At 36.3% G+C, this 8451-nt stretch overlaps 1 non-coding gene across 1 annotated transcript; it reads left to right on the top strand.

The window, feature by feature from the left end:
- The first annotated feature begins 3341 nt into the window (after positions 1-3341).
- TRNAY-AUA lies at positions 3342-3431 on the top strand. The gene is given in 2 exon segments: positions 3342-3378; positions 3396-3431. It is a non-coding gene; the product is annotated as a tRNA-Tyr (tRNA).
- Positions 3432-8451: the final 5020 nt, after the last annotated feature.

The following is an 8451-nucleotide window of genomic DNA, read 5'->3' as shown; positions in this document are numbered from 1 at the left end:
CTGCCTGTACTGAGGAGCTTGAGGGGGTCCTGGTGTTGGTGCTTGCCTGCTTCACCACCCTAGGGCTCAGCATCTCCCTCTGGTATGCTGAGGTGGTGCTTACCGCTGGCTTGATGGGATGCCTTTCATTCTGTACTGCTCCCCCTACTCCAGAGCAAAAGGGGCCTTTCCTGTTATTCCCCAAGCTTCCTGGGCTACAAGACTCTGCACCCCTTCTTTCTGCTGGCTCAGCTGTTCTAGGGTTTTTTCTGGGGTGATATCTTCTGGGCTTTCAGAGGTCAATAAGGGAAGGTGAGAGTGACTTACTTCTTACTCTGCCATCTTGGCTCCTGGAAGCAAAAGTCCAAGAATAATTTTAAAGATGCAATTTTTTAAAAGTTATCTTTACCTTTTGATAGCCTTTTACTCCCTTTAGCAGCATAGGAAACTATTGATTTTTGGACACTGTTAGCCAGAAAAATAAGTTAAAATAAGAAATTAAGTCTTAGAGTAAAAAATTCAAAATGATATGCTATAGTAAAATCTAGCTCCTCTAATAAAAGTCTCCAGTAGATATTTACAAGGGTGCCAATTGAAGCAAAGAGAAGTAAGAGGAAATGGATACATCAGTAAGGTGTTCCATCCAGTCCAAGACTCCACAAAAGGACAGCCTGTGGATGCTGGGGCAGTGGTGCACCAAGGTAGCCTAAAGCCAGTGGGATATAATCTTTGACCTGTTAAATTTGTAGTATGGAAAAAGCAAGTGTGGCATCACACATTTCTGTTATTTTTTTTTAATATTTTGATTTTGTTTTTCATGTTATTGGATTGCTGTTTTCTTTCTGGACCATTCTATTTTCAAAGTATTCGGTACTCGAGCAAGGTTTTCAATTATCTGTTCTAAAATGTCCATTTTGGGGGGCTATTTTTTTCTCCCTTAGCTATAGCATTTTGTTGATCTTGATTCATTTTTTCTAGATAATCCTGTAATCCAATAGCCAGGATACTTTTCCTCTGGATTTTTATCTGGAATTATGGGATTTCTACACTTTGGGGGGTATATGACTCAGATGTCTCTCAAACTTAGACATTTCCTCATGGTATTCAAAGTTTTCCTTGGTTTGCTTGGATTACTTAGTATATAGTGCTTGAGTAAAGCTACATAACTGAGTACCATATGGAAGGTATACCAACTACTGAATATAATGGCCCAGACTAGGTTGCTTTTTCAAGGGACTTAGAGGCTAGTACTGGGAACTGTGTGGGAACTTAAACTTGTCACAGGGTGACAAGACTTCCCTGAACTATAGGCTATGCCTGGGGTCCTCCCCCTTCTTAAATTACTGAGCCCAGAGACTACTTTCATGCTGGGTTCCCACAACAGGCTCAAAGTCTACTGGGGCTGCGTATTTTGCCTATGGTCTTTCTTCTATAGCTGTTCTTGGGCTATTAGTGTCTTGCTTGTCCCATTCTGTATGCCCAAAATGCCCCCCATAGGCCATCCTAGAATGACCCAGAAGTAGCTCATCTTAGTTTGCTTAGCTCCTGCTGCCACTGGCGTCAGTGGATATGGTTGGAATAGGGCCTTACCTAAATAAAGGATCAGAAAGGGAGTTCTAGAACACCACCTTCACTCTGTCCTCTGTGCTCCACCCTCAACCTACCCAAGATTTTCTATATAAATATTTTTGCAGGATTCAAGGGGTCCCTCTACGGATAACTGAGTTGGTTGGGGAAAATCCATATATGATATATTCCATTTCTTACCAGAGTGGTTCATCTCTAAGCTCCAGTGAAATGTTTTCTGGGGATATGGATATATCCTAACCTGACAATGTCTTCCCACTCTGCTGTTCAATGAGTATTCATGGATCTTCACCATCATCCTTGGAGCATTTTGTATGCAGCTCCCCTAATTGGTGGAGATAATGTTGACTAGACCCTTAGTGATGCAGTTGGAACATGACATATAGGGCCTCTCTCTTAATTGCACTGAATTATCTCACAATCAAACACCCATGAGAAAGGTCCAGACCTCTCTTGGTTGAATTGGAATTCTCTTTCCTGGAAGATCTCAAATGTATTTCCTGATATATTCTAATCTGTAGAACATCTGTAATTTCTGTTTGCTATTTGCTTAGATAAATGGGTTTATTTGTGATTCATTAATTATAATGGCCTGTTTGTGCATGAAATCTGCATTTGATGGGAAGAGGTAAAGGTAGTAAGAATGACCTAAGGCCTACTGTTCTCCATTTTAAGCAACTTTTTGTTCTGAAAAAAAATCTTCCCCTGGACCACCCATCTTTAGGAGGGTCAGATAAATCTGATTCTGATCCAGGATCCTCTCCTTCGGAGAAGAATGGTTTAATTGACCTTGTGGCTCTCTCTAATCTCTTCATGGGAATAATCAAACTCTCCCCAGTAGAGAGATGGCTAAGCTTCCAGAGATGGCTAGCAATGCCAGCTGTGAACTGTGTGTAGACAACTCATGTGGACATAGATATTTTTCATTGGTTGTATACCCCTTATAAAAATAAATGTGCGTAAATTATGAACACTTTTATATCTATTATCAGCAAAACCCAGAAAAAAGAGATAGAGATATTTCATTTTTTTTAAACCACAGAATGTTTAAAATAGTTAAAATTAGGAGAGAAATGGGTATCTGGGGAAAATATTTGTAGCAAGTTTCTCTGATAAAAGTCTTAACTTTCCAAGATATAATTCAAATTTATCAAAACAAGAGACATTTCCCCAAAAGAGTAAATGGTGAAAGGATAAGAATAAGCAGCTTTCAAAGGAAGAAATTCAAACTATTATCAACCATATGAAAATGTCAGCTTTCTCAATCCCTGGTTCTGGGATGATAATGGTGGCCTATTTAAGACATAAGACTAAAGTAAGATTTTTTTTGTACATCCATATAAGTATAATACATATGCACATGTATCTATAACCACATTATATTGATAAATGGAAAGATATGCAGACAGATAGAATATAGATGATAGTGGAATGAAAAAGACCTGGACTTGAATTATACCTCTAGCAATTTCTAGTCATTTCACCACAGGCAAGTGATTTAACCTGAGTCTGTTTCCTCATTTATAAAATGTGGATACTAATACTTACTAGGTATTTAAGAGGGTCAGTTGACCTAATGCATATATATGTGTACATTATTGTATACAGTTATAATATATGCATGTATACACATATAAATACATGTACATATATATATACTAAATATTTGCATATATGTATACATCTATGTATATGAATATTAGACTTAGTCTATCCTGGACATTAGACAGGTGAGAATGGTGTCTAGGATTTAAGGCAAGGTGCTGCTTTAGAATCCTTTGATAGCTCAGTGGGTAGAGCAAAGGACTATAGAAACAGATGATCTGGATATCCTTAGGTTGCTAGTTCAAATCTAGCTCAAAGGAGGTGATGCCATTTGGCTAGCTAGGTACTGCAGTGGACAGAGTGCTGACCCTTAAGTCAGGAAGACTCATCTTCCTGAGTTCAAATCTAGCTTCAGATACTTAATAGCTGTGTGACCCAGGTCAAGTCACTTAACCCAGATTACCACACTTTGTTGATCTATATAATGAGCTGGAGAAGGAAATGGCAAACCTTTCCAGTATCTTTGCTAAGAAAACCCAAAATGGGTTCACAAAGAGTCAGATGCAGCTGAATAGCAATAATAACAGCTCTACAGGTTAGAGGTAGGGGACAGAGTCATTTTGGATCAAGAGAACACAGAAAAATATTAGATCAGTACTAAGGCTGGAGAAGGTACAAAATTCAAGGGAGTGAGCAAATGAAAACTGAATGTTTATCTTCTTTTCAATCATTGCTAGCATTGTAATTTCAGACCATTATCTTGTTCTTCAGAAATAAACTGGTCATCATGTCAGTTGGTTGCAAGAAGTGGTCGTTAAGGGATAAGAGTAAGGAAGAGGAGAATAAGGTATTATACAAAGTGGTAATAATGAAAGAGCCCTTTCTTACATAAAAAAGTAAAAATAAAATGAGAATTAAGAGTCAGAGATGCTTTTTGGAAATGGGAAGTGATGCTAAAATATAATCTACTAACAGATGTGAAGAAATCAGGTGAAATTAGAGAAATTTTCAGGATAGAGATTTGCTAATGGAAGTAGTGGAAAGAGAGAAAATCAGTGTATTTTCTCAACTACTTCAATTTTGAGCTCACTTTCTTTTCTTGGCAAACTGACTAGAGAGTCCTAAAAATTTGGAGAATTGTAATTTTCTAAAATACTAAAAAAAATTACATCAAAAGATGCAGTCCTTAGCAGGAGGATGATATCTTCCATCATGTCAGAGATTTCCTTTTTGTGTCTCTTAGGAAACATTATCTCTTGTCACCTCCATGCAGGCATTAATTGGATATATGGAACACTAAATGACTGAGCTGTGCTATCTCTTTTTATGTGAAACCATTCCCGAGTATTTATTTAACACTACCCTTATAGTGCTTCACATCCTCTCCTGGGATCTGAGAATGATTTGTTACAGTCCTCAATTTGATCTGAATGGGAGAAACTGTAGTGGACTCTGAGAGGACTTATATGCTTCTGCTCTCTGATCCCAATAGAGAATGATTACAAGCCTGGAGTATTGGCAATAAACCTCTGTCAGGATTTGGACTTGATCATCTCCCCTATATTTCAAATGTTGTCTCTAATTCTGAGTGCATCTCTGGAAAATAGAAAAGGTAAATAATGAAAACGGATACCCAGAGTGCTCTTGTTCAGTCATGTAACATGCAAATGATCAAACTAAGCCCAGGAACAATGTAACTTGTTACTTGGTCTAGAGATTTATCTACCAATCAGTGCTCCCCTTTGAAATATGTTTTTAGAAGCAATTTAGAGGAATGAAGCTAAACTTGAGAAGCTGATATTTGAGAAGATTTCACCTGGAGCTGTCATCAAACATTTATCAAAAGGTTTGTAATTGTGGTATAAAACCTTTTTTTATCTACTAATAAAAGAGAAAAGTCTGGATAGATTCAAGAAGGACTGGGATAAATTATTGGATGTTAAAACATTTTATAATTGAGTACAAACAGTGATAAATATGGATCCAAAAAGACCTGGGTTTGAGTTTGACCTCTGGCATTTTCCTAGGAAGTCATTCAAACTCTATGAATTTCTTTCCTCATTTGTACAATGTGGATACTGATGCCTCACAAAGTTTTTTTATAAAGCATAATTGAGATAACCCATATAAAACTCTTTGAAAACCTTAAAATACTACATTAATATCAGCTATGCTAATACTTAGAGTGAAGTTGGGCATTTTCAAGAGATAGTGCTAAACTGTGAGAATTACATCCATATTTCATACTAGCATGGTTTCTTACAATATCATCAGACCGTACTTGATGAAATGAATTGCTATGTGTGCCAGGTACTATGTTAAGGGCTTTATAATGTTTATTTTATTTAATCTTCACAACAACCCTGTGAGATAGGTGATATTATATTATTATTCCTATTTTACAGATGAGGAAACTGAGGTAAACGCTGGTTACATGACACACCCAGGGTTCCATAGCTGAGGTCAAATCTGAATTCAGGTCTTCCTGAATCTATGTCCCATATTGTATCCACTGCACCATCCAGCTACTCATTGCTATGTACTCCTTAGAGAGGTTATGAGTTCTTCCTCCTTGAAAGTCTTCAAGCAGAAGCTGGATGACCTCTTTCCAGGTATGTTATAGTTGTTTGAAATTTCACTAAAAACCTTAGTAAAGTTTTCATCCTATTAAAAAGGTCCTTTGGGGTAGATAATACTTTAATATTTTTGATCATTTATGCCTTTGTGTAAATGACAGGAGAGTATATTTTGGGAGAGTAAAAAGGAGAAGACGAGCACACTGGGTTTTTCAGTGGAGATGGAAAAACAGGTGAAAAGTATGTAGATAAAAATTCATAGCAATCATTGCTCATGGGAACATTTCTTATTTATAAATCAATGTTCCCACAAATACTTGTATGTGCATGAAACATTATATGAACATGAGTCATTATGAATGTAGCCAGCCTTTGGAGTAGAGAGACTGGATTTATGAAAATCTTACACTGTCAAGCAGAGAGATGGGGTGAAGTTTAAGGAAAGGAGAGTAGGAACAGGAGACCATTAAGAAGAAAAATAACATATTATATGCACACTTTTTGATATGTTAAGTGGATATGAAAGCTTAACATGGCTCATAATGCAATTAAACAGACGGAAATAAGTAATCATTCCACCCCTAGCATCTATTTCTTGCTCACTGTGCTCTGACACACAAATAGCAAACAATGTTCAGGTAGGTAGGGAACTAGGCTAAAGCCTTGCAATCAGCAGGGAATCTACTTGTTTATCTCTACAAGTGAGTCTCAATTTATTGCCCCAAGAAAAAGTAGTTTGCTTAAAAAGAGATCAAGTTGTTTGGTTAAGAGATTTCAGGGAACAATAAGAAGAAATAATTTAAGAATGATAACTTCATTCTTGAATATTTCATTCTGTTTGGGGTGAGCAGCTTTATATATACTCCTAATACAGGTGTTCTTAACCTAGAATTCATTAACTTAATCTTTAAAATATTTTGATAATTTTGTTTCAATATAATTTATTTCCTTTTGTAATCCTATATATTTTATTTTATGCATTTAAAACTTTATTCTAAGACATGGTCCATAGGTTTTATCAGGATGACAAAGGTTTTCACAGCACACAAAAATTTTAAGCACTATTTGTAATATTCTCAAGCTGATAAGATTATTTAATATATGAAATATCCCGTGACATTACACACAATTCCCAATGTTGCCCTTGTCTAGTAGATTTCCATGTCTCATACTGCTTCTTCTCCTTGTAACCAGCTTAAATAAATAAGAATCCTAAACTAGCAAATGAGGGATGTAGCTTTTATTTAAAGATGAATTTATTTAATATAAGGATTGTGGGCAATGAGAATGAGTTATGAAAGAATGCCCTTTTTATAGAACAAGTAGATTTAAGCAGAGAAGAATGAATGCCTTATCAGTTTATATATATTTAGCTAAATTCTTGTCTAAAGAAAGAAATTATTATGACAATTCCCTTACAGATATCATCAGATGTGGAGTGGTATTACCTTTTTTAATCATAATCTACCTCAACTTGATGTTAGAACCATATTTTTTTTTCATGCTTTGTGTTTGGGTAAGTTATTGGCCCAGTCTAAAAGGAAGAGGGAAGAGACATGGAAAATAGAATGGCAAGGAAATAATGAAAGACAAGCAAAAATATGGTGTAAAATAGCAAATAAAGCAGTTGGAGAGAAAAAGAGTTAAAATAATAAAATGGGAGATTAAAGAGATATGAGCATATATTACATGCCCAGCACTGCACTAAATATTGTAATTGTGAATTCAAAAGCAAGAATATGTTAGACATTCTTGTAACACCTGTGTTACAGCAGTAGGCAGATACTAGATTTCATTAAATATTTGTTAACTTGATATTTTTAAGAAAGAAAAGAGGGCATATAAGTGTAGCTGGAAATGAGGGAAGAATGAGGGCAGAGAGATATAGAGGGAAGCAAATTTTGAGACAAGAAAATAAAGAAATATAAGATAGAGATATGGTGGAGGGCATCAGAGAATGCTTTCTTTTAATCATAACTTGAAAAAATAACTGCTAAGGTTTTTCAGGGATTTTAGCAATTGACCTCAACTTTGAAATAGTCTGATTTCCATAGAAGCCTTGCTCTAAAAGATCCCATGGTACTACTTTGTTTCTAATTCTTTACCATTTTTTTCCCAAAGGAGGCCATAAACAAAATGATAAGATTTTATGGCAGGAAGGAAACTGAAAAGTCCAACTTTTTTAAAGCATGCTTATCATTGAAGAATTCTTGAACTGAAGGCTTTTTATTTTTTATTTTTGTCTCAAACATTATTGGGGAAAAAGGAAACCCACAGAAAAGATGAACAAGATATACAATGTCAGTTCCAGAAGATATTTCATCCTGGTGGGTTTCTCTGACCAGCCTCAGCTGGAGAATGTACTGTTTTGGGTTATCCTGATTTTTTATTGCTAGACCATTGTGGGTAACATTACCATCATCCTGATTTCCTCCCTGGAACCTAGACTCTGTACACCCATGTATTTCTTCCTCTCCAATCTTTCCCTACTAGAGCTCTGTTTCACCACCAGCTGTGTTCCTCAGATGTTGGTCAATCTCTGGGGGCCAGAGAAGACAATCAGTTACATTGGTTGTGCCATTCAACTATGTGTTTTCTTGTGGCTTGGAGCCACTGAGTGTATTCTACTTGTTATTATGGCTGTTGATTGTTCTGTGGCAACCTGTCTACCACTACGTTATGTCTCCATCATGCACCCCCACCTCTGTCTTCAGCTAGTAATTCTGGTGCAGAGAAGTGGCCTGATTCAATCAATTATCCAGAC

This window comes from Vombatus ursinus, unplaced genomic scaffold, assembly GCF_900497805.2.
Source record: "Vombatus ursinus unplaced genomic scaffold, bare-nosed wombat genome assembly UNPS02014811.1, whole genome shotgun sequence".
In the NCBI taxonomy this organism is placed as follows: domain Eukaryota; kingdom Metazoa; phylum Chordata; class Mammalia; order Diprotodontia; family Vombatidae; genus Vombatus; species Vombatus ursinus.
Note: the sequence above shows the minus strand (reverse complement) of the source record. Positions and strands in the feature narration are given on the sequence as shown.